At 44.9% G+C, this 27,774-nt stretch overlaps 1 protein-coding gene across 1 annotated transcript in view; it reads left to right on the top strand.

Moving 5' to 3' along the window:
* Positions 1-27,774, top strand: part of LOC124721623 (protein quiver-like) — a 750,131-nt gene that overhangs the window by 124,174 nt on the left and 598,183 nt on the right. The gene's annotated exons all lie outside the window — the stretch shown is intronic.

The following is a 27,774-nucleotide window of genomic DNA, read 5'->3' as shown; positions in this document are numbered from 1 at the left end:
CAGTTTCATCTCCCACAACAGTATAAAAGAAACCAGCTTCACTTAGTTTGTCAGTACGCTGCTTAATAGCTGACGTCCAACCATTGAAAACTACAGCCTCGCATTGTGTGTTCTATATTTAGGATGAGAGAAACTAATCTCCCGCACATCACACATTGAACTGCATAATGATGCAGATTCAGAAGATGAATGTGGAAGTAACTCCACTCTGTACAGGTTATAAGTATGGTACAAAATAAACAGTTCGATCCACCGATATACCTCCCCAACACCCTCAGACATCCAGTATTACAGAGCGACCTGCTTTCAAATGTGTCTTTATACACTCCTGGAAATGGAAAAAAGAACACATTGACACCGGTGTGTCAGACCCACCATACTTGCTCCGGACACTGCGAGAGGGCTGTACAAGCAATGATCACACGCACGGCACAACGGACACACCAGGAACTGCGGTGTTGGCCGTCGAATGGCGCTAGCTGCGCAGCATTTGTGCACCGCCGCCGTCAGTGTCAGCCAGTTTGCCGTGGAATACGGAGCTCCATCGCAGTCTTTAACACTGGTAGCATGCCGCGACAGCGTGGACGTGAACCGTATGTGCAGTTGACGGACTTTGAGCGAGGGCGTATAGTGGGCATGCGGGAGGCCGGGTGGACGTACCGCCGAATTGCTCAACACGTGGGGCGTGAGGTCTCCACAGTACATCGATGTTGTCGCCAGTGGTCGGCGGAAGGTGCACGTGCCCGTCGACCTGGGACCAGACCGCAGCGACGCACGGATGCACGCCAAGACCGTAGGATCCTACGCAGTGCCGTAGGGGACCGCACCGCCACTTCCCAGCAAATTAGGGACACTGTTGCTCCTGGGGTATCGGCGAGGACCATTCGCAACCGTCTCCATGAAGCTGGGCTACGGTCCCGCACACCGTTAGGCCGTCTTCCGCTCACGCCCCAACATCGTGCAGCCCGCCTCCAGTGGTGTCGCGACAGGCGTGAATGGAGGGACGAATGGAGACGTGTCGTCTTCAGCGATGAGAGTCGCTTCTGCCTTGGTGCCAATGATGGTCGTATGCGTGTTTGGCGCCGTGCAGGTGAGCGCCACAATCAGGACTGCATACGACCGAGGCACACAGGGCCAACACCCTGCATCATGGTGTGGGGAGCGATCTCCTACACTGGCCGTACACCACTGGTGATCGTCGAGGGGACACTGAATAGTGCACGGTACATCCAAACCGTCATCGAACCCATCGTTCTACCATTCCTAGACCGGCAAGGGAACTTGCTGTTCCAACAGGACAATGCACGTCCGCATGTATCCCGTGCCACCCAACGTGCTCTAGAAGGTGTAAGTCAACTACCCTGGCCAGCAAGATCTCCGGATCTGTCCCCCATTGAGCATGTTTGGGACTGGATGAAGCGTCGTCTCACGCGGTCTGCACGTCCAGCACGAACGCTGGTCCAACTGAGGCGCCCGGTGGAAATGGCATGGCAAGCCGTTCCACAGGACTACATCCAGCATCTCTACGATCGTCTCCATGGGAGAATAGCAGCCTGCATTGCTGCGAAAGGTGGATATACACTGTACTAGTGCCGACATTGTGCATGCTCTGTTGCCTGTGTCTATGTGCCTGTGGTTCTGTCAGTGTGATCATGTGATGTATCTGACCCCAGGAATGTGTCAATAAAGTTTCTCCTTCCTGGGACAATGAATTCACGGTGTTCTTATTTCAATTTCCAGGAGTGTATATAGCGCACTCTAAAAATCCAAGATACTTACACTTCTTCTCACGTGATCATGACGTCACTTTTGACCACGTATTCTAAATTTGTAAACACCTAGCGTACTTGCGCTATTTTTCTGTGTATATATGTATCGGTTTCTTGATGGAGGGCCCCACAACCTACCCAGGACCCACCACTGGTGAATCAACCTTCAGACGACACCCGGGCCACAAGGGGTGCATTCACCTTCCAGACCTATCCCGGACCTATCGCTGGTGAATCCACCTTCAGACACCACTTGGATGTACCACGGGTGGATTCAACTTCGAACCCCATCTCGGCCGTAATGCGTGGCGGATCCACCTTCGAATACTATCCCTGCGATAATGCATGGCGGATCTACATTCAAACCATATCCTGACCATAAAGTGTGGTTGGTCCATCTTCGAACCTCATCCTGGACGTAATGTGCAGTGGATTCACCTATGAGCTCCATCCTGGCCCTGTCCCGGACCTACCCTGTACCGAGAAACAGATACATGTACATTCAGAAAAATAGCGAAACTGCGATGTGTGTTTACAACTGTACTATATTTGCAAGCAAATTTAGATTACGTGGCCAGAAGTGACATAATGATCACGTGAGCATAAGTGTCAGCATCTTGGAACTTTAGAGTATGCCATATATATAGGGACCTTAGGGACCTTTGAAAGCAGGACGCTTTGCAACGTAGTGGATGTCTGAGGGTGTTGGGGAGGTATATCGGTGGATCTAACTATTTGTTTTGTACGATACTTGTTACCTGTGCAAAGTGGCGATACTCCCACATTCATCTGCTGAAGCAGCATCGTTATGCAGTTGAACATGTGAAGTGCGGGAGATTAACTCATCCTAAATATAGAACATACGATGCAAGGATGGCATCTTTCAATGATTCGACTTCAACTATTAAGCAACGCCATACCAAATTAAATGGAGTTGGTTGATTTTATACTGGTGTCGGAGATGAAACCGTGTGTTTCCACTGTGTTGAAAGGTTGAAATATTGCAATGAGAGGTCAGATCATTTGCTGGAATCTTAAGGGGAGCAACTAAAACTCTGAGGATTCACGGATCCGTCAGATAAAGTAGAAGGATATGTCACTAAGAAGTGAAAGCGTAGGAAGCGAGAGGCTGCAGTTTCCGTGGGCATGTCACCTCGACTGTGGCACTGCAATTCAGTTCGATGTGTAAGAGGCACTAAGTGACTGCTGTTGCTGGAGGAAACATCGACATTGGTTTGGTCTGGCTTGTACTTGTTCGTTAATTGGCTCTCGATGTACGATAGTCGGATAAGAGTATAGGTGCTGCGTTTGGCTCTAAATAAATAACTGCACCGCGCATATGAGTTCTACCTTGGGGATATGATCTGTTCTAGGCGGAATACAGTATCGTGGTTAGTCCACTCCCGAAGAACATGTAGGGAAAAAATGAACATGCTACAGTGTAACCCTGAATCTTTCCCTGCTGTTGCAGCATCTCTGACTTGTGCGTGGAAGTGCGGGGCTGTTGCTCCGATATAAATGATTCAGTGGATTGAGTGTGTGTTGGAAGCTCTGAGATACTGTTAGAATTGTATTATCGAGATATATCCAAACTGAAAAACTGGTGACGTATTTCTGGTGAAACACTATCTGATACCATTATGCCGTCACATATCTAGCGTAGTGATCATTGTAGTACGATAAAGGACATTTTAAGACATCCTGAATTGCATATGCATCATATTTTCTTTGTACAGACCTCGTTTGCAGAATACGTATTTAGATGTATACACTACTGACCATTAAAATTGCTACACCACGAAGATGACGTGCTACAGACGCGAAATTTAACCAACAGGAAGAAGATGCTGTGATATGCAAATGATTAGCTTTTCAGAGCATTCACACAAGGTTAGCGCCGATGGCGACACCTACAACGTGCTGACATGGGGAAGTTTCCAACAGATTTCTCATACATAAACAGCAGTTGACTGGCGTTGCCTGGTGAAACGTTGTTGTGATGCCTCGTGTAAGGAGGAGAAATGCGTACCACCACGTTTCCGACTTTGTTAAAGGTCGGATTGTAGCCCATCGCGATTGCGGTATGTCGTATCGCGACATTGCTGCTCGCGTTGGTCGAGGTCCAATTACTGTTAGCAGAATATGGAGTCAGTGGGTTCAGGAGGGTAATACGGAACGCCGTGCTAGATCCCACGGCCTCGTATCACTAGCAGTCGAGATGACAGGCATCTTATCCGCATGGCTGTAACGGATCGTGCAGCCACGTCTCGATCCCTGAGTCAACAGATGGGGACGTTTGCAAGACAACAACCATCTGCACGAACATTTCGACGACGTTTGCAGCAGCATGGACTATCAGCTCGGAGACCATGGCTGCGGTTACCCTTGACGCTGCATCACAGACAGGAGCGCCTGCGATGGTGTACTCAACGACGAACCTGGGTGCACGAATGGCAAAACGTCATTTTTTCTGATGAAACCAGGTTCTGTTTACAGCATCATGATGGTCGCATCCGTGTTTGTTGACATTGTGGTGAACGCACATTGGAAGCGTGTATTCGTCATCGCCATACTGGCGCATCACCCGGCGTGATTGTATGGGGTGCTATCGGTTACACGTCTCGGTCACCGCTTGTTCGCATTGATGGCACTTTGAACAGTGGACGTTACATTTCAGATATGTTACGATCCGTGGCTCTACGCTCCATTCGATCCCTGCGAAACCCTAAATTTCAGCAGGATAATGCAAGACCGCATGTTGCAGCTCCTGTACGGGCCTTTCTGGATACAGAAAATGTTCGACTGCTGCCCTGGACAGCACATTCTCCAGATCTCTCACCAATTGAAAACGTCTGGTCAATGGTGGCCGAGCAACTGGCTCGTCACAATACGCCAGTCACTACTCTTGATGAACTGATGTATCGTGTTGAAGCTGCATAGGCAGCTGTACCTGTACACGCCATCCAAGCTCTGTTTGACTCAATGCCCAGGCGTGTCAAGGCCGTTATTGCGGCTAGATGTGGTTGTTCTGGGTACTGATTTCTCAGGATATATGCACCCAAATTGCGTGAAAATGTAATCACATATCAGTTCTAGTATAATATATTTGTCCAATGAATACCCGTTTGTCATCTGCATTCCTTCTTGGTGTAGCAACTTTAATGGCCAGTAGTGTACTTCTGTCTATAAGAGGTTTGCGACACCTGTAAGCTATAGCGATTTGCAGAAGATTGAGGATTTGTTGGCGTTGGAGCTGAGTGTAGATAAATGTAACTAATGATCTAAAATAGCCCTAGGGATTTGTTACTGTTCTATTGAGTCATTCACAACAAATCACGAGAAGCAGTACTAACCGTAAAAAATATGTGGACACGAGAATCCGCATAGTGATGAGTTTATCCCAGAACGTAAGTATGCTATTTTTTTTTCTCTTTGTGATAGCTCTCCATATGGCCAGTGACAGGTAGAGTGCTAGACAGCTTTCTAAGTAATGGAACAGTGCTGTCGTAGCGGGATGTGATTTCGAGAAAATTAGCAGTGGTCTGTGCCTTGTGTGGGGGTACATATCACTATATATCTAAGACAGGGGGATTCGAGAGAATATGAGGGATAAGCGATACTCTGACAAAAGGTAGTGTGAGAGGTGATCTCTTTACCGCTTCTTGTAATCGTTGTGAGCAAATATATTACTTCCGCCCACATACGTCTTGTGAAGTGACCGAAGTCAGAAAATTAGCGGCTATGCCTCAGTTGATCGACGAATTGATCGAGGAAGTATAAAAATGTTCAAGGACATACGGCTATGTAAATACTACGAATGAGATTTTTCGAAGTGCGGGGCAGTCACGGCGATATAGCTGTAGTATAAAAAATGTGATGAGCTATTTTATTGTTGTGATAGCTCTGCCTAGTCAGTGGCGGGTGGGGGACTACGTAACCTTCTAACAAATGGAACAGTACTGTCGGAACGCAATGGGATTTCGAAAGAATTAACAGGGGTTTTTGACTTGGCGGGGCACATATCGTACTCGTTAAAATCAGGTGGATTCGAATGGTGTATGTCAAAGACTGGAAGATTCGTGAGAATATGTCGGGTAAGCGATATTCTGACAAAACAGGAGTTGAGAGGTGAGCTCTACACCACTTCTTCTAAATTTTATGGGCAAATACATTACAGTCTCTCACATAGGTCTCGCGAAGTGACTGCAGTGAGAAAATTAGAGGCTAATACGAATGTTTAAACTGATAGACAAACAGCAGCAGAAGTCCCATCTTTCGTTTTCCCGATAAAAAGGGGACAACATTTTTCTGTGAGTTCTGTGTACCTATAAATGAATGGCTTGAAATCTTAACCGGTAAATTAAAATTTATAGCTACATCTCTACGTATACTTCGAAGCCATCATACGGTGCATGACGAGGGTACCCTGTACCACTATTTGTCGTTTCCTTTCTTATTCCACTCGCAAACAGAGCGTGGGGAAAGAAGTCTATCTACATGCCCCCGTATGAGAGCTAATTCCTACTACCTTACCTTCGTGACCATTACGCGAAATGTATGTTGGCGGCAGAAGAAATCTTCCGCAGTCAGCTATAAATGTCGATTCTCTACATTCTCAATAGTGTGTCTCGAAAAGAATGTCGCCTTCCCTCAAAGGATTCCCATATGAGTTGCCTGGCGAGTGTAATCCGACTGCAGGAAAAAAATTACTCATCATGCAAAGAGACTCTCGTAATCAATTCAATTAATCAGTCAATCAATTTGATATCACTAACGTGGCGCCGGAGGGTGGAAGCGAGGGATAGAGTGCCACAGATATGATTCGCCAGTTGATGTGGTAATCATGCGCTTTTTCGCTGTGGGGAGATCTTTTACCGAAATTTCAGTCTCCCATCTACACAGGGAGAGACGGTCATCGTAATAAAACCAGCTGTATTACCGAATTTATAAAGTGATACGTAGTAATAACCGGGTATTTCCAATCCTCTGTGCTATTATTTGGCTACCTTAAGAGACTTCATAGGTGACGCGGCATTTCACTACCTAAAGAGAGTTCGAAAGTGAGGAATCCTCCCTGTGACAGAGGTAGAGCATGCACATAGCTTGTAATGTTGATGCATTAATTTGTTCTGAAAGCGGTGCTGATATTCAAGACCATAAAAGCGAGGTAAAAGCCGTGAGCTATCTGGGGAAGTCAACCTTGCATTACTGAGCAACTGTTTCACCAGGTATCCAGTCTAACTTACTAAATTTCCTACCAGACTAACATTAATTATAATCTTTTAGTAGTCATCTTGCGATAACCGGTGATATATATATATATATATATATACAAAGACAATTTAAATAAAAAGAAATAAATCAGTTTATATTTGGACATCTATTTTAACATTGATGATTGTTCCGTTAAAATTTCAGCACATTAAACTTGATTTATAACTAAACTGGTGCCTTATTTAGGATTGTGAAAATGTGAGTTTGTAATCTTACGGAACACATCAAATATGGAGCCAAGATTGGGAGACTGCATACAACACAGCAAGTCGTATACTCCTAGCTCACTCATTTGTTACATAGTTTAATTCTTAATTTCTTTGCGTGTTTTTGTACTTGCATTGTTTAATTCATAAATTTCGGGCGTATTATAGTATTTGAGAGTTGTGGCATCGCGTTTTAGTACCTGAATAGTGTAAATTCGCGTAGTCGTTTGTCTACTGTTTTTGTTTTGAACGGCCAGTGTCGGTTGGTCACAGTCAGTGTGCTCCCTGCCGCCGTTGGATAAGCAGCTGAGCAGCAAGTCGTATACTCCTAGCTCACTCATTTGTTACATAGTTTAATTCTTAATTTCTTTTCGTGTTTTTGTTACTTTCATTGTCTAATTCATAAATTTCGGGCGTATTATAGTATTTGAGAGTTGTACCATCGCGTTTTAGTACCTGAATAGTGTAAAATCGCGTAGTCTCCTTCCGCCGCTGAGCAGTGTCAGCAGTGCGCAAGTAGCAGCATTACTGCATTTACTAGGCAATCTTGTATTTTAATAACCGTTTAAATTTTGTGTCGATTTGTTTGCGCTCTCTGTAGATTAGTTCAGACGTTCTTTGCAAAACAGTTTTTAGCATGGATAGGGACTGCAACTGCTGTGTTCGGATGCAGGCTGAGTTGGCATCCCTTCGATCACAGCTTCAGGCAGTGTTGGCTTCGGTCACACAGCTTGAGGCTGTTGCCAATGGGCATCACTGTGGGGGTTTGTCGGGGACGGCCAGCTCGTTCCACGCATCCCCTGATCGGACTAAGACTGTGGTTGCCCGGGATACTGCCCGCATTGAGGCTGATCCCTCACCTGTGGTAGAGTGGGAGGTCGTTTCAAGGTGTGGCAGGGGGCGAAAGACATTCCGGAGGGCTGAACGGAAAGCCTCTCCAGTTTGTCTGACGAACCGGTTTCAGGCTCTGTCTCAGGCTGATACTGATCTTCGGCCTGACACGGCTGCTTGTCCTGTTCCAGAGGTTGCCCCTCAGTCCGCAAGATCCGGGCAGTTGCAGAGGGAGGGCTTACTGGTAGTTGGGAGCTCCAACGTCAGGCGCGTAATGGGGCCCCTTAGGGAAATGGCAGCAAGAGAGGGGAAGAAAACCAATGTGCACTCCGTGTGCATACCGGGGGGAGTCATTCCAGATGTGGAAAGGGTGCTTCCGGATGCCATGAAGGGTACAGGGTGCACCCATCTGCAGGTGGTCGCTCATGTCGGCACCAATGATGTGTGTCGCTATGGATCGGAGGAAATCCTCTCTGGCTTCCGGCGGCTATCTGATTTGGTGAAGACTGCCAGTCTCGCTAGCGGGATGAAAGCAGAGCTCACCATCTGCAGCATCGTCGACAGGACTGACTGCGGACCTTTGGTACAGAGCCGAGTTGAGGGTCTGAATCAGAGGCTGAGACGGTTCTGCGACCGTGTGGGCTGCAGATTCCTCGACTTGCGCCATAGGGTGGTGGGGTTTCGTGTTCCGCTGGATAGATCAGTAGTCCACTACACGCAACAAGCGGCTACACGGGTAGCAGGGGTTGTGTGGCGTGGGCTGGGCGGTTTTTTAGGTTAGATGGCCTTGGGAAAGTACAGAAAGGGCAACAGCCTCAACGGGTGCGGGGCAAATTCAGGACATGCGGGGACCAAGCAGCAATCGGTATTGTAATTTTCAACTGTCGAAGCTGCGTTGGTAAAGTACCGGAACTTCAAGCGCTGATAGAAAGCACCGAAGCTGAAATCGTTATAGGTACAGAAAGCTGGCTTAAGCCAGAGATAAATTCTGCCGAAATTTTGACAAAGGTACAGACGGTGTTTAGAAAGGACAGATTGCATGCAACCGGTGGTGGAGTGTTCGTCGCTGTTAGTAGTAGTTTATCCTGTAGTGAAGTAGAAGTGGATAGTTCCTGTGAATTATTATGGGTGGAGGTTACACTAAACAACCGAACTAGGTTAATAATTGGCTCCTTTTACCGACCTCCCGACTCAGCAGCATTAGTGGCAGAACAACTGAGAGAAAATTTGGAATACATTTCACATAAATTTTCCCAGCATGTTATAGTCTTAGGTGGAGATTTCAATTTACCAGATATAGACTGGGACACTCAAATGTTTAGGACGGGTGGTAGGGACAGAGCATCGAGTGACATTATACTGAATGCACTATCCGAAAATTACCTCGACCAATTAAACAGAGAACCGACTCGTGGAGATAACATCTTGGACCTACTGATAACAAACAGACCCGAACTTTTCGACTCTGTATGTACAGAACAGGGAATCAGTGATCATAAGGCCGTTGCAGCATCCCTGAATATGGAAGTTAATAGGAATATAAAAAAAAGGGAGGAAGGTTTATCTGTTTAGCAAGAGTAATAGAAGGCAGATTTCAGACTACCTAACAGATCAAAACGAAAATTTCTGTTCCGACACTGACAATGTTGAGTGTTTATGGAAAAAGTTCAAGGCAATCGTAAAATGCGTTTTAGACAGGTACGTGCCGAGTAAAACTGTGAGGGACGGGAAAAACCCACCGTGGTACAACAACAATGTTAGGAAACTACTACGAAAGCAAAGAGAGCTCCACTCCAAGTTTAAACGCAGCCAAAACCTCTCAGACAAACAGAAGCTAAACGATGTCAAAGTTAGCGTAAGGAGGGCTATGCGTGAAGCGTTCATTAAATTCGAAAGTAAAATTCTATGTACCGACTTGACAGAAAATCCTAGGAAGTTCTGGTCTTACGTTAAATCAGTAAGTGGCTCGAAACAGCATATCCAGACACTACGGGATGATGATGGCATTGAAACAGAGGATGACACGCGTAAAGCTGAAATACTAAACACCTTTTTCCAGAGCTGTTTCACAGCGGAAGACCGCACTGCAGTTCCTTCTCTAAATCCTCGCACAAACGAAAAAATTGCTGACATCGAAATAAGTGTCCAAGGAATAGAAAAGCAGCTGGAATCACTCAATAGAGGAAAGTCCACTGGACCTGACGGGATGCCAATTCGATTCTACACAGAGTACACGAAAGAACTTGCCCCCCTTCTAACAGCCGTGTACCGCAAGTCTCTAGAGGAACGGAAGGTTCCAAATGATTGGAAAAGAGCACAGGTAGTCCCAGTCTTCAAGAAGGGTCGTCGAGCAGATGCGCAAAACTATAGACCTATATCTCTTACGTCGATCTCTTGTAGAATTTTAGAACATGTTTTTTGCTCGCGTATCATGTCATTTCTGGAAACCCAGAATCTACTATGTAGGAATCAACATGGATTCCGGAAACAGCGATCGTGTGAGACCCAACTCGCCTTTGTTCATGAGACCCAGAAAATATTAGATACAGGCTCCCAGGTAGATGCTATTTTTCTTGACTTCCGGAAGGCGTTCGATGCAGTTCCGCACTGTCGCCTGATAAACAAAGTAAGAGCCTACGGAATATCAGACCAGCTGTGTGGCTGGATTGAAGAGTTTTTAGCAAACAGAACACAGCATGTTGTTATCAATGGAGAGACGTCTACAGACGTTAAAGTAACCTCTGGCGTGCCACAGGGGAGTGTTATGGGACCATTGCTTTTCACAATATATATAAATGACTTAGTAGATAGTGTCGGAAGTTCCATGCGGCTTTTCGCGGATGATGCTGTAGTATACAGAGAAGTTGCAGCATTAGAAAATTGTAGCGAAATGAAGGAAGATCTGCAGTGGATAGGCACTTGGTGCAGGGAGTGGCAACTGACCCTTAACATAGACGAATGTAATGTATTGCGAATACACAGAAAGAAGGATCCTTTACTGTATGATTATATGATAGCGGAACAAACACTGGTAGCAGTTACTTCTGTAAAATATCTGGGAGTATGCGTGCGGAACGATTTGAAGTGGAATGATCATATAAAATTAATTGTTGGTAAGGCGGGTACCAGGTTGAGATTCATTGGGAGAGTGCTTAGAAAATGTAGTCCATCAGCAAAGGAGGTGGCTTACAAAACACTCGTTCGACCTATACTTGAGTATTGCTCATCAGTGTGGGATCCGTACCAGATCGGTCTGACGGAGGAGATAGAGAAGATCCAAAGAAGAGCGGCGCGTTTCGTCAGAGGGTTATTTGGTAACCGTGATAGCGTTACGGAGATGTTTAATAAACTCAAGTGGCAGACTCTGCAAGAGAGGCGCTCTGCATCGCGGTGTAGCTTGCTCGCCAGGTTTCGAGAGGGTGCGTTTCTGGATGAGGTATCGAATATATTGCTTCCCCCTACTTATACCTCCCGAGGAGATCACGAATGTAAAATTAGAGAGATTAGAGCGCGCACGGAGGCTTTAAGACAGTCGTTCTTCCCGCGAACCATACGCGACTGGAACAGGAAAGGGAGGTAATGACAGTGGCACGTAAAGTGCCCTCCGCCACACACCGTTGGGTGGCTTGCGGAGTATCAATGTAGATGTAGATGTAGAAGAACGTTGAAAATATGCAAGAAGAAATTAACCACAGCCAACCGATTCAATTTTCACCCAAAGAAGTTACGTTCGTAGCGCAAACCTGTCCGTCATGAAATTACCGCACACTGGTATACTAAATTCATACTAACTCTCTGTGAAATCTTCCCGAAAAGAATAGCTGAGGGCTACTTTGATGATTACACTACATGCTTCACGTGGTGAACTTGGTTTACACAAAGAATGTAACTCCACAATAATTTTGATAATTAAAATAAATTACATCGAAACACAAATTACAAAAGAAAAACTGGTTACTATCGTCTTACTATTAACCTGATGGGTCAAACAATTGTATAAGCACGTGGTACTGGTCTCACAAAGTACACCCCACGTGGGTTGAACATAAAGAAAAGTTGCTATATTGAAAAATATTGTTAAGACGAGACATTATAATCTCACGCACATTCACATTTAAGATTGATGATCTTAGAGTTACGGATCATCCACACGTGCTTCCACTTTACTCACAAAGTAGTGACACGGCAACTACTGGAAGATATTCTGAACTTCACACTCGAATTTCACTGCGTTACAATTTAAGATAACATTAGATACTTTAGATCTAAACCTGAAATAAAGGTGATTAAATTTTCAGTTAGGCTGAACTTAAGAAATCCATTGTCCTACAGACTTAGCAGAGACGCGCTCAGCCGGAGATCTTACCACTTCAGACGCTCGCCGCGGACCGACTGGCGTGGGGCCCTACTGAGGGTGCTTCACATATACCAACGGAAGTGACCAGAGAGGCAGCTTCCTATACCAACATGACAAGGGACGGACAGGACCGTACTAAGAATAGAAACCTCTTTGCTTTTAGAAAGCGTAGCTACCTGTTCCGACGTTGGTCCTACTGTTCTCTAGCAGACAGGCTTGTCTGCTACCATCAAGCATGCAACTAGAAATACATTTGCTCATTCATCCTTTCACACAGAAGGGAAGGGGGATGACGGTATCTTATCATATACAGTATATAAAAGAAAGCGGATGTAGGTTCCGTATGAGACTGTGTGACATGAATTACATATAAACTGTGTTTTAAAGTGTAGTAGTGTGACAGATCGTTCTTGTTTATGTGTAAAGGTAACACGTTCCACTGCTCAGCTTCCTCCCAGATGGAGTCAGAAACAGCACAGTAAATTCAGAAGTGGAATGTATGCCGTAAATGACAACAGATTTAAGAAATTAACCATGAAAGGAATCCAACAGAGACCTTTCAAGCTCTCTGTCATGACTCAAAATTGAATTTCATAGTCTAGTCTTGTCATGCGGGACGTAACAGATATTAATCTGATAAGAACTGATCTTTTTACCAGATGAGAGAATAATTAAATCAAATATTGCCTGTGTCATACTGTTGTACAGGATTTCCACACTAAGAAGCAACAGTGAAGTGGATTAAAAGCAAATATTAAATGTATGTACCACCTCTAAGTGCAGTACAGCAATATTAAGGGAAAAATTGAGTTCTGGGAATGTAACTGGGTGTAGGGGGAGGGGAGGGGATGTGTGGGGTAGAAGCGTGAGCTAAGGTTGGTTGCCGGATTGTGTTCATGCACTTCCCTTCTTCATAGGTCTGCAAACTGAAGATCGAGCAGGTGATTTCCCACTCTATCTACCCCACAATGTCACTGGAAGTAACTGCAGTTATACCGACCGTCCAGTGTAGATTAATATCACAGGCGACACAGTGTACAAACTTACCCAGGGGATGTTTATTTTCAACAAAATGTGTTAACAATACGTGGATTGCAGATATGTGTTACTTATTACACTAATACAAGATGAGCATATGGAAAGAATCCACCTAAATCTCTGCACGCTGTTCTACATTGCTAGAGAGGAAGTTGATTCTTGATTATCCTATTCAGCAGCTGTAGAGCTCTTCCGGGAAAGGCAAATTCCCCCTCTATAAGCACTGCTCGCTTTTCATTTTGTAGACGGACTATACCTCCCCATCATTTCCTCTCCAGTTCTACATGTAAGTAGAAAAACTAACTGCAGTGAGCTCGTGATTATATTGTGTAATTATTTTCAGTTTATTAAATGAGTGCTTTTTGCGAGTGGTAAAGTGGGCCATTATGTAAAATACGTACCTGTAAACAATGGCTGAGAAGTGTTTAATTTGTAAGTCGGATGTAGACAGTGACCTATGTTGCGTTGTTGGTAAAGGGATTAGATTGGCAAATGTGAAGTCTTGTTGCTGTCTGTCGTTGACAGCGCATTGTAAAGCCGTGTAATAGCGTTGTAGTCGCTTCGTGATGAATTAATGGATGACCAGGAAGTTACTGCATTTCTCTCGCCGTTAATTGGTTTGCAAAAATCTTTTCCATTCAGGAATTGCTGGCAGTTGTAGAGTGGAACTACTTACCACACATTCACAGTATATCTTCCAACACGGATGTAAATGTGTCTGATGGAATGGGACCGATAATGTGCGCCGCGCTGGATTAGCCGAGCGGTCTTAGGCGCTGCAGTCATAGACTGTGCGGCAGGTCTCGGCGGAGGTTCGAGTCCTCCCTCGGGCATGGGTGTGTGTGTTTGTCCTTAGGATAATTTCGGTTAAGTAGTGTGTAAGCTTAGGGACTGATGACCTTAGCAGTTAAGTCCCATAAGATTTCACACACATTTGAACATTTGAACCGATAATGTGCAAGCCTAGAACAGTAATCTGCTGTGATGCAATGCTTGGCTTATGTCGAAATATATGAGTTTCTATAACATATAGGCACCTAAGTTGTAGATGGCTGAATTATAAGCCTCTGGGTCTCTTCAGATGTTGGAAGAGCTGAGGCTGGGGTGATGCGTTTGATACCCTTCATGCTGTGAAAAGTGTTCCAGACCATGATAGCGAAGACAATGAAATCGTCATCGTCGAATACATACTGGCAGCATGTTACACTTGGGACAGGCTCTTCAGTGTGGCAGACAGTTGGCAGTTCCATCTATTGAACTTTTTTACATAACACTGCAATCAGTAACAGCAAATAAGTGCTCACTTAGTAAACTGAAAATTATTCCACTATATAGACACGAGCTCGGTGAAGACATTTTGTCTACTCACATAAGAGAATGGGCAAAAAATGCTGGGGAGCTGTAGTCTGTCTGCAAAATGAAAAGTAAGCAGCGCTTGTAGTGATGGAATCTGTCTTTCTCGGAAAAGCACTACAATTGCCGTGCAGGATGACTAAGAATCAATTACCCTTCTAGCAGCGTAGAACAGCATGCAGAGATTTAGGTGGATTATTTCCATATGCGTATCTTGTATTAATACTGTAAGTAACTCATACCTACATTCCACATATTGTTAAGGCATTTTGTGGAAAATAAACATCCCTCGGGCGTATCTGTGCAATGTGTCGCGTGTGATATTAAGGCACACTGTGGATGGTCGGCATAACTTTGTAAAGCATCCTGTAGTTACTTCTTGTGACATAGTGGGGTAGATAGAGTGGGAAATCGCCTGTTCGACCTTGAGTTTGCAGACTTAGGAAGAAGGGAAGTGCATGAGCACAGCCCAGCAATCTATCTTACCTCGCGCTTCTACCCCACACATGCTCCCCTTCGCCCTGTCACCCCCCTGGAACACATTTATCTCTTAACACACCTCTACTGCACTTAGACGTGGTACACACATTTAATATTTGTTTTTAATTCACTTTATTTAACATAGAAATTAATTTTATACCCCTAAAACAATATTTTAAATAATCTGCAGTTTTTCCATCCCCTGCAACGCGGAAACTGTTAATTCTTGAGAAAAATGAACTGGACCTTTCTTTATAGGAAATGTAATGTAGCTTTGATGTCATACTAAGAATCATTTTCGCTAGGAGCCACGTTTTCGAGTTATTCGAGAAAAACGTCAAAAAGTTACCTTTAACCACCCGCTTCTCCCTCCCCCCGCCTCCCACCACAACGCTCACACCCCACCGATCAGGATGTTTAGTATGATGTTCAGGACACTCCCTCCTAGGAAAAATTTGCCACTACACGATTTTTTCCCCAAATCGATCTGTTTTGGCTTGGTTGACTGGGCTAATAATTTATTTCTCTAATTGTAATTTGCCGTTGGATTACATTATTTCGTTTTTCTGAGACTGTCTACACATTTCAGACACACATACACGATGAATAAACGATAGCATCTGCAATTCTGTTACGCTCAGATAATTCCTATAATGGAAATTAGGCTAAAACTCTGACATCGAAAAACATTTGTTGACCAAGAAATGTTAATATACTACGTTGACAGTTACTATTGCTCTAGTCATGTTTACAGTATTGTCACATGATGTTTTTAAGATTACTGATTAGTGATATTCTCCTTTTTTATCGTTGTGATGTACACATTTGCCTACCAGGCAATTACCAAGGTTGCCGAGATAAAAAAAAAGTGCAATACAACTAATCAGGAAGCTGAAAGTGCCTCATCTCACAAGTCTCAGACTAGGATCACTATAGTAACAGTAAGTGTCAACGCTGTCATACGCTAAAGTTTCTTGCCCCAGATTTGTTACCATGGGATATTACAATTTCAGGACAAATTCTCTGTATAGTTATTATTTGAGCAAGCTTGTGTTTCAGATAGTATTCTGCATTAATTACAGATCTGTGGTTGAATAGGCAGACTTTCACAGAAAAGTGAAATTTTGTCTGAAGGTAACATATAGATGGGCAAAAAATAGTGTAAACAGTAAGAACAGCCAAGTATCCTCATATCCCAATCATACTGATTTTCTATCGTTTATATTGTTAGAGATAACAACTCTGCAGTGGAGGGTGCTCTGATATGAAACATTCTGGCAGATTAAAACTGTGTGCCAGGAAGTTTCATATCAGCGCACACTCCGCTGCAGAGTGAGAATCTCATTCTGGAAACATCCTCAAGGCTGTGGCTAAGCCATGTCTCCGCAATATCCGTTCTTTCAGGAGTGCTAGTTCTGCAAGTTTCGCAGGAGAGCTTCTGTTAAGTTTGGAAGGTAGGAGACGAGGTACTGGCAGAAGTGAAGCTGTGAGGACGGGGCGTGAGTCGTGCATGGGTAGCTCAGTTGGTAGAGCACTTGCCCGCAAAAGGCAAAGGTCCCGAGTTGGAGTCTCGGTCGGGCACACAGTTTTAATCTGCGAGGAAGTTTCATATCAGCGCACACTCCGCTGCAGAGTGAAAATCTCATTCTGGCTTGTTCAAATGGCTCTGAGCGCTATGGGACTTAACTTCTGAGGTCATCAGTCCCCTAGATTGTTAGAACTACTTAAACCTAACTAACCTAAGGACATCACACACATCCATGCGCGCGGAAGGATTCGAACCTGCGACCGTAGCGGTCACGCGGTTCCTGGCTGTAGCGCCTAGAACCGCACGGCCACCCCGGCCGGCTCTGATTCTGGATATAAATACATTGTGTCAGAGGGCAGACACTGTCAGTCATAACTCTCATTGACACTTATAACTCACGATTCGGTCCTTTCATGACCACAGTGTACCACCTAAAAAATCAAACACCGATCCCAACGTTTCTGCCAGTTTTCTAATGAATCCTAGTAGTGTATCTTTGTTACGGGGTATAGTACCCTCTGCAATCTACCTGAATCACTGTATTTAGTTTAATAACTATCATCAAATTTTAAGTCAGAAATTCGTGAATAATATAGGCCTCACGCAGTCGTGCATTGTCATAATGGAGTGCCCAATTGTTTATACGTTTCTTGTGTAGACTTTTCTCCTCACATCCTCCCTCAAACGACTTAGAACACTGGATATAGCACTTGTTATCGACCGCCTGACAAGGAGGGAAAATCCCGTCTGTATAAAAAAAAGATCAAGAGGCACTTAATCTTACTCTTGACTTGTCGAGCGTTTTTGCCCGAGTTGAAGAAGGAATACCCCATTGGTGGTTACAGTAGTTTCAGCGTCCTAAGACAAAAATCCAACTTTCGTCACCAGTTCCAAGCCTATGAAAGAAAGTTGGGATCGTCTTGAAGCAGCTGTGTAAATTCCCAGCAGATTTCCACACAATGCTGATTTTGATTGCCTTGAAACATCGGTCACAATCTTCGCCCCAATCTGTCCCAGGATCAGTTCTTTTAACAGACTACGTTCGTGTATATCATAACTTACTTCAATGGTGTTGCAGGAGACTTGGATAATCTGTTTTTGATCTTGCAGAATCAGATCCCTCAATCTCCAATCATCTCCTGGTGTGATGTCAATTGACCGCCGATCGGAACGGTCGTCATGACGAATAGATATTTGTTTCTTTTTGAGGGGCTGATACCAGTCATGGGTCTGTGTCTGACCTAAACCTCTGTCTGGAAAAGTAGTTTCAACATTTGGTGAGTTTCTGCAGATTTTTCCAAACTTGAAAAAAATTTTTTTATACCTACATGTTGCCTTTTCAGGTCAGCCATTTCGAAACCGTGAACTCACAGGAACACGACTTACGGAATATGCTGACCAACAACTAACCAAGCCATTCAGTTCGCAGCCGCTTGCCACAACTTCATTGTGCCACACTGATTCAATAAGGGTGTATGGGGAGAAATCTTGCGGAATGTCAGTGTACTAGTAACCATTTGAACACAAAATTCAAACTTTTTGTGTAGGTAAAGGTCGAGTAGTAACAGACACGTAAGCTTTATCGAAATTATAATATTTTCTGAAGGCTGTATTGTGACGTTCTGCATACTAAACAATACTATGGTACTATAATCAATATATTTATAAAACTCGATTTCATGAGAATGCAGGTACCGGTACATTCATTGATTTTTTTAATATTTTTCCAATCTTTGCATTTTGGTCGTTTAAATTTTTGGATGGTTGAATTGGACATGAAACTGCATGTGCAAAAATGTCAGTTTTGTTTCAAAGAATGTAAAAGGACCGTAAATTCTTGCAAAAGTGATATTTTCCATTATCTCACCTAGTTTTTCAAAGAATCTATCAGCGTGTTCCCCGCTCGATCCTGCTTCTCGCTGCAAACTGGTGCATTCAGCTGTCCTTAGCCTTAAGTCTTCACGTCTTTTCCTAAAATCGCAGTAAACGTCTTCCACTATGATCTTTGCCTTATTGAACTTATTTTTAGTTGTTCTGTATATTTGTACACTAAAATTAAGAACTCAATGTGAATCAAAGGCATAAGCTGAATATCAAAATTTTTAGCATTTTTTTTTCCTTACAAAATGTTTTCGGAAAAAGAGATACACTGAGGTGATAAGTCATGGAATACATCGTAATACTGTGTCGGACCTTATTTTGTCTGGCGTGGCGCAGTGCTTCGACGTGACAAGGATTCAACAAGTAGCTGACTGCCCCTGAAGCCATGCTGCAGCTATAGCCGTACATAATTACGAAAGTGTTGCCGCTTGCAGGATTTTTTGTACGAGCTGACCTCTCGATTATGTCCCATAAATGTTCGATGGGATGTATGTCGGGTGACCTGGGTAGCCAACTCATTCGTTCAATTCGTCCTGAATGTTTTTGAAACCAATCGCGAACACCTGTCGCCCGGTGACACGGTGCCTTGTCATTCAGAAATATTTCATCTTTGTTTGGGAACACAAAATCCATGAATGGCTGCAAATGGTCTCCAAGCAGCCGAACATAACCATTTCCAGTCAATCATCGGTTCATTTGGACCAGAGGACTCAGACCATTCCATGTAAACACAGGCCATACGATTATGGAGCCACCACCAACTTGCACACCACCTTGTTGACAACTTGTGTGCCGGCCGCTGTGGCCAAGCGGTTCTAGGCGCTTCAGTCGGGAACCGCGCTGCTGCTACGGTCACAGGTTCGAATCCTGCCTCGGGCATGGGTGTGTGTGATGTCCTTAGATTATTTAGGTTTAAGTAGTTTTAAGTTTAGGGGACTGATGACCTCAGATGTTAAGTCCCATAGTGCTTAGAGCCATCTGAACCATTTTGAACAGCCTGTGTCCATGGCTTCGTGGGGTCTGCGCGACTCTCGAACCCTACGATCAGCTCCTAGCAACTGGAATCGGGATTCATCTGACAAGTCGTCTAGGGTTCAACAGATACGGTCACGAGCCCAGGAGAGGTGCTGCAGGCGATGTCGTGCTGTTAGCAAAGGCACTCGAGTCGGTCGTCTGCTGCCATAGCCCATTAACGCCAAATTCCGCCGTACTGTCCTAACGGATACGTTCGTCGTACGTCCCGCATTGATTTCTGCGGTTATTTGATGTAGTGTTGCTTGTCTGTTAGCAATGACAACTCTACCCGAACTCCACCGCTCTCGGTCGTTAAGTGAAGGCCGTCGGCCACTGCGTTGTCCATGGTGAGAGGTAATGCCTGAAATTTGGTATTCTTGGCACACGCTTGGCACTGTGGACTTTAAAATATTTAATTCCTTAACGATTTCCGAAATTGAATATCCCATGCATCTAGCTCCAACTACCATTCGGCGTTCTAAGATTGTTAATTTCTGTCCTGCGGCCAAAATCACATCGGAAAGCTTTTAGCATGAAGCACTTGACCACAAATGACTGCTCCGCCAATGTACCACCCTTTTGTACCTTGTGTACACGATACTACCGCCATCTGTACATGTAAATACCGCTATCCCACCTCAGTGAATTATTTCCTGAAACTGGTTTCGTGGCTGTCTTTCTTTTCCCGTAAAGTTTTAAGTCTATCAATTAATGTACTCCTTGGAACTGAATATTTGTCACTAGGTTCTCTGATTGTAATTCCAAGAGGTCTGACTTTGTCTAAGTCTTTCTTCCTGTTGTTTTCATCCGATTCATGTGTTTACTTTTCCATCTTTGCCTGTTCAGGAAAAAGAAACCTAAAATGGTAAGTTTTTGTGCTATTTGTTTTGGCCAGTAAAATCACACACTGCTTTTCCCGATACAACACAACTACCTCTATTTAAGTTTAACTTTCTGATTGTTAATTTATTTTATATTTTGGGCTAGATGTTGGGACAACTTAAAACCTAGAGAAAAGTATAAAAAAATGGTTCAAATGGCTCTAAGCACTATGGAACTTAAGATCTGAGGTCATCAGTCCCCTAGACTGAGAAACTATTTAAACCTAACTAACCTAAGGGCATCACACACATCCATGCCCGAGGCAGGCTTCGGACCTGAGACCGTAGCAGGCGCGCGGTTCCGGACTGAAGAGCCTAGAACCGCTTGGTCACAGCGGCCGGCGAGAAAAATATAAGTTGTATCTAAAGACACAAGAAAACGTAGTATTACTGCCTTGCAAACATAATAAAACATTCCAAAGTTCCTGCACCTTAAAACTCACTAGGATCATACACTGAGGTGACAAAAGTCATGGGCTAGCGAAATGGATATGTACAGATGACGCTACATCGCGTGCACAAGGCATTAAAAGACAAAGCATTGTGCGGCTGTCATTTGTAGTCAGGTGAGTCATGTGATTATATGGCCACACGACGGGAATTAACAGACTATGAACGCTGAATGCTGGTTGGAGGGGACATTCCGTTTCCGGAATCGTTAGAGAATTAAGTATTTAGAGATCCAATTTGCTGAGCAGTTTCAGGTATTACATTTCACCCCGGACAAAGCAGGGCAATGGAAGCAGACGACCGACGCGAGTGCCTTTGCTAACAGCACGACATCACCTACAGCGCCCCTACTGGACTTGTGACCATATCCGTTGGATCCTAGCGACTGGAAAAGCGTGGCCTGGTCAGATGAGTCCTAATTTCAGTTGGTAAGAGCTGTTGGTGGGGTTCGAGCGTGTCGCAGACGCCACGAAGCCAAGTCGTCAACAAGGCACTGTGCAAGCTCGTGGTGGCTGTATGATGGTGTGGGCCAACTGAACCGACCATAGACTGGAAGTGGTTATGTTCAGCTACTTGGAGACAATTTGCAGCCATTTATGGACGTCATGTTCCGAAACAACGATGGGGTTTTTGTGGATGGCAGTGCACCATGTCACCTGGCCACAATTATTCGCGACTGGTTTGAAGAACATTGTGGACAGTTCGAACGGATATCTGGCCGCCCACATTACCCGACAAACATTTATGGGACATAATCGAGAGGTCAGTTCGTGTACGAAATCCTGCACTGGCAACACTTTCGCAGTTATGGACGGCTATAGAGGCAGCATGGATCAATATTTCTGGTGTAACTTCCGACGACTTGTTGAATCCATGCCACGTCGAGCTGCTGCACTACATCGGGCAAAAGGAGGTTCAGCACGATATTAGGAGGTATGCCATGACTTTTGTCACCTCAGTGTACTGCTCGTTGCTTCTCCGGAACGCACTGTTATTCTGATTCTAAATCGTGTGAGTGGTCTCGTTCGTCCATAGTTCACACTTCTGTGGTGGGACAGATGCTAGGCCGGCCGCTGTGGCCGAGTGGTTCTACATCTACATCTACATTTATACTCCGCAAGCCACCCAACGGTGTGTGGCGGAGGGCACTTTACGTACCACTGTCATTACCTCCCTTTCCTGTTCCAGTCGCGTATGGTTCGCGGGAAGAACGACTGTCTGAAAGCCTCCGTGCGCGCTCTAATCTCTTTAATTTTACATTCGTGATCTCCTCGGGAGGTATAAGTAGGGGGAAGCAATATATTCGATACCTCATCCAGAAACGCACCCTCTCGAAACCTGGAGAGCAAGCTACAATGCGATGCAGAGCGCCTCTCTTGCAGAGTTTGTTAAACATCTCCGTAACGCTATCACGGTTACCAAATAACCCTGTGACGAAACGCGCCGCTCTTCTTTTGATCTTCTCTATCTCCTCCGTCAACCCGATCTGGTACGGATCCCACACTGATGAGCAATACTCAAGTATAGGTCGAACGAGTGTTTTGTAAGCCACCTCCTTTGTTGATGGACTACATTTTCTAAGGATTCTCCCAATGAATCTCAACCTGGTACCCGCCTTACCAACAATTAATTTTATATGATCATTCCACTTCAAATCGTTCCGCACGCATACTCCCAGATATTTTACAGAAGTAACTGCTACCAGTGTTTGTTCCGCTATCATATAATCATATAGTAGAGGATCCTTCTTTCTATGTATTCGCAATACATTACATTCGTCTATGTTAAGGGTCAGTTGCCACTCCCTGCACCAAGTGCCTATCCGCTGCAGATCTTCCTGCATTTCGCTACAATTTTCTAATGCTGCAACTTCTCTGTATACTACAGCATCATCCACGAAAAGCCGCATGGAACTTCCGACACTATCTACTAGGTCATTTATATATATTGTGAAAAGCAATGGTCCCATAACACTCCCCTGTGGCACGCCAGAGGTTACTTTAACGTCTGTAGACGTCTCTCCATTGATAACAACATGCTGTATTCTGTTTGCTAAAAACTCTTCAATCCAGCCACACAGCTGGTATGATATTCCGTAGGCTTTTACTTTGTTTATCAGGCGACAGTGCGGAACTGTATCGAACGCCTTCCGGAAGTCAAGAAAAATAGCATCTACCTGGGAGCCTGTATCGAATATTTTCTGGGTCTCATGAACAAATAAAGCGAGTTGGGTCTCACACGATCTCTGTTTCCGGAATCCATGTTGATTCCTACATAGTAGATTCTGGGTTTCCAAAAACGACATGATACTCGAGCAAAAAACATGTTCTAAAATTCTACAACAGATCGACGTAAGAGATATAAGTCTATAGTTTCGCGCATCTGCTCGACGACCCTTCTTGAAGACTGGGACTACCTGTGCTCTTTTCCAATCATTTGGAACCTTCCGTTCCTCTAGAGACTTGCGGTACACGGCTGTTAGAAGGGGGGCAAGTTCTTTCGCGTACTCTGTGTAGAATCGAATTGGCATCCCGTCAGGTCCAGTGGACTTTCCTCTGTTGAGTGATTCCAGTTGCTTTTCTATTCCTTGGACACTTATTTCGATGTCAGCAATTTTTTCGTTTGTGCGAGGATTTAGAGAAGGAACTGCAGTGCGGTCTTCCTCTGTGAAACAGCTCTGGAAAAAGGTGTTTAGTATTTCAGCTTTACGCGTGTCATCCTCTGTTTCAATGCCATCATCATCCCGGAGTGTCTGGATATGCTGTTTCGAGCCACTTACTGATTTAACGTAAGATCAGAACTTACTAGGATTTTCTGTCAAGTCGGTACATAGAATTTTACTTTCGAATCACTGAACGCTTCGCGCATAGCCCTCCTTACGCTAACTTTGACATCGTTTAGCTTCTGTTTGTCTGAGAGGTTTTGGCTGCGTTTAAACTTGGAGTGAAGCTCTCTTTGCTTTCGCAGTAGTTTCCTAACTTTGTTGTTGTACCACGATGGGTTTTTCCCGTCCCTCACAGTTTTACTCGGCACGTACCTGTCTAAAACGCATTTTACGATTGCCTTGAACTTTTTCCAAAAACACTCTACATTGTCAGTGTCGGAACAGAAATTTTCGTTTTGATCTGTTAGGTAGTCTGAAATCTGCCTTCTATTACTCTTGCTAAACAGATAAACCTTCCTCCCTTTTTTTTATATTCCTATTAACTTCCATATTCAGGGATGCTGCAACGGCCTTATGATCACTGATTCCCTGTTCTGCACATACAGAGTCGAAAAGTTCGGGTCTGTTTGTTATCAGTAGGTCCAAGATGTTATCTCCACGAGTCGTTTCTCTGTTTAATTGGTCGAGGTAATTTTCGGATAGTGCACTCAGTATAATGTCACTCGATGCCCTGTCCCTAACACCTGTTCTAAACATCTGAGTGTCCCAGTCTATATCTGGTAAATTGAAATCTCCACCTAAGACTATAACATACTGAGTAAATTTATGTGAAATGTATTCCAGATTTTCTCTCAGTTGTTTTGCCACTAATGCTGCTGGGTCGGGAGGTCGGTAAAAGGAGCCAATTATTAACCTAGCTCGGTTGTTGAGTATAACCTCCACCCATAATAATTCACAGGAACTATCCACTTCTACTTCACTACAGGATAAACTACTACTAACAGCGACGAACACTCCACCACCGGTTGCATGCAATCTATCCTTTCTAAAGACCGTCTGTACCTTTGTCAAAATTTCGGCAGAATTTATCTCTGGCTTCAACCAGCTTTCTGTACCTATAACGATTTCAGCTTCGGTCCTTTCTATCAGCGCTTGAAGTTTCGGTACTTTACCAATGCAGCTTCGACAGTTGACAATTACAATACCGATTGCTGCTTGGTCCCCGCATGTCCTGACTTTGCCCCGCACCCGTTGAGGCTGTTGCCCTTTCTGTACTTGTCCAAGGCCATCTAATCTAAAAAACCGCCCAGCCCACGCCACACAACCCCTGCTACCCGTGTAGCCGCTTGTTGCGTGTAGTGGACTCCTTACCTATCCAGCGGAACCCGAAACCCCACCACCCTATGGCGCAAGTCGAGGAATCTGCAGCCCACACAGTCGCAGAACCGTCTCAGCCTCTGATTCAGACCCTCCACTCAGCTCTGTACCAGTCAGTCCTGTCGACGATGCTGCAGATGGTGATCTCTGCTTTCATCCCGCTAGCGAGACTGGCAGTCTTCACCAAATCAGATAGCCGCCGGAAGCCAGAGAGGATTTCCTCCGATCCATAGCGACACACATCATTGGTGCCGACATGAGCGACCACCTGCAGATGGGTGCACCCTGTACCCTTCATGGCATCCGGAAGGACCCTTTCCACATCTGGAATGACTCCCCCCGGTATGCACACGGAGTGCACATTGGTTTTCTTCCCCTCTCTTGCTGCCATTTCCCTAAGGGGACCCATTACGCGCCTGACGTTGGAGCTCCAAACTACCAGTAAGCCCACCCTCTGCAACCGCCCGGATCTTGCAGACTGAGGGGCAACCTCTGGAACAGGACAAGCAGCCATGTCAGGCCGAAGATCAGTATCAGCCTGAGACAGAGCCTGAAACCAGTTCGTCAGACAAACTGGAGAGGCCTTCCGTTCAGCCCTCCGGAATGTCTTTCGCCCCCTGCCACACCTTGAGACGACCTCCCACTCTACCACAGGTGAGGGATCAGCCTCAATGCGGGCAGTATCCCGGGCAACCACAGTCTTAGTCCGATCAGGGGATGCGTGGAACGAGCTGGCCGTCCCCGACAAACCCCCACAGTGATGCCCATTGGCAACAGCCTCAAGCTGTGTGACCGAAGCCAACACTGCCTGAAGCTGTGATCGAAGGGATGCCAACTCAGCCTGCATCCGAACACAGCAGTTGCAGTCCCTATCCATGCTAAAAACTGTTTTGCAAAGAACGTCTGAACTAATCTACAGAGAGCGCAAACAAATCGACACAAAATTTAAACGGTTATTAAAATACAAGATTGCCTAGTAAATGCAGTAATGCTGCTACTTGCGCACTGCTGACACTGCTCAGCGGCGGAAGGAGACTACGCGATTTTACACTATTCAGGTACTAAAACGCGATGGTACAACTCTCAAATACTATAATACGCCCGAAATTTATGAATTAGACAATGAAAGTACCAAAAACACGAAAAGAAATTAAGAATTAAACTATGTAACAAATGAGTGAGCTAGGAGTATACGACTTGCTGCTGCAGCTGCTTATCCAACGGCGGTACAGTCCAGAACCGGGCGGCTGCTACTGTCGCAGGTTGGAATCCTGCCTCGGGCATGGATGTGTGTGATGTCCTTAGGTTAATTAGGTGTAAGTAGTTCTAAGCCTAGGGGACTGATGATCGCAGATATTAAGGGGAGGTCTACTATCTTTGGCCCGAAAAAAGCATGTTCTTTGAGAATTTCTTTTTCTCGGGATGTGTTATAGATATCAATGTCAGATTTGGTCAAAATGTTTATTGATATTTCCTCCACTAACTGGAATTTTCTCGACCGGAAATTTCGAAGAGAAAAGGCGGAAGTGCCGTCGGAACGAAATAAAATTTCGATGTAGACCTCCACGTGCGGTGTGTCACAAGTCAGCCGGCTCGTCTGAAATTAAAATTGAGTTGACGTTAGCGAAGTATATAAGATTATTTAGGACTTGTACCTCGCTTAAGTTATTTGGACCATAGGAAACAAAATGGCGGCCATTTGAAACAAAATAGGGTTTTTTCATCGATTTCTCGACTTCGTCGGCCAAGTAAAAATATTTATAGTTGATGGATCGGAATGAAAATGGTATAACTCCCAGACAATTTAGTTAGCTTCGTCGGAAACAAAGAATCATGCCAATCGGTTCAGTAGATTTGAAGTTACCATACCGCGCGATAACAAAAGTCATTTCGAGAAAAACGCGTTTGACGGAGCGAGGTGGCGCAGTGGTTAGACACTGGACTCGCATTCGGGAGGACGACGGTTCAATCCCGCGTCCGGCCATCGTGATTTAGGTTTTCCGTGATTTCCCTAAATCACTCCAGGCAAATGCCGGGATGGTTCCTCTGAAAGGGCACGGCCGACGTCCTTCCCCATCCTTCCCTAATCCGATGAGACCGATGACCACGCTGTCTGGTCTCCTTCCCAACCAAAAACGCGTTTGAAGTTTTGACTACATATAAATGCAATATTATGCAACTTACGTTCAATCTGCTATTCCGAGTCCATAAACTAGTCCTTTCTCTTCCTCACAGAGGGCGTTCTGCTCGATCTGGGCCATCCTGCGCTGCTCCAGAGCCGCCCGTACGGGCAGTGACAAGCGGTTGTCGGCCGCTTCAATCCGTTGGTCGTCCGAATGCTTGGCAAACTGCGTCGAATAGAGTCCCAGGGTGACGTCCATCGTTGTCATGGTTTCCAGAATTGCTGAATACCCTTTGTTGAAGCTGCTCACTGCCAGGAAAGTCGCAATCTCCACAGTCTTCGCACCAGAATGCAAATGCTTGGGGGCTAACTTCCAAACACATGCGTTCAAACTTTCATTTGAATTTTGTGTGTTTCCTCCAAAACGCGGTACAATAACTCGTCCTCCGAAATGGCCTCGTAGATCGGATGAATCGCTTTTTGAGCTTCTTTGGAGAGCGGCTGGTCGTGTTGATATTCGTCCAGATGTCAGGTAGCCTCTGCAGTGC

Source organism: Schistocerca piceifrons, chromosome X (assembly GCF_021461385.2).
Source record: "Schistocerca piceifrons isolate TAMUIC-IGC-003096 chromosome X, iqSchPice1.1, whole genome shotgun sequence".
Lineage (NCBI taxonomy): Eukaryota > Metazoa > Arthropoda > Insecta > Orthoptera > Acrididae > Schistocerca > Schistocerca piceifrons.
This window is presented reverse-complemented; position numbering and strand designations above follow the sequence as displayed.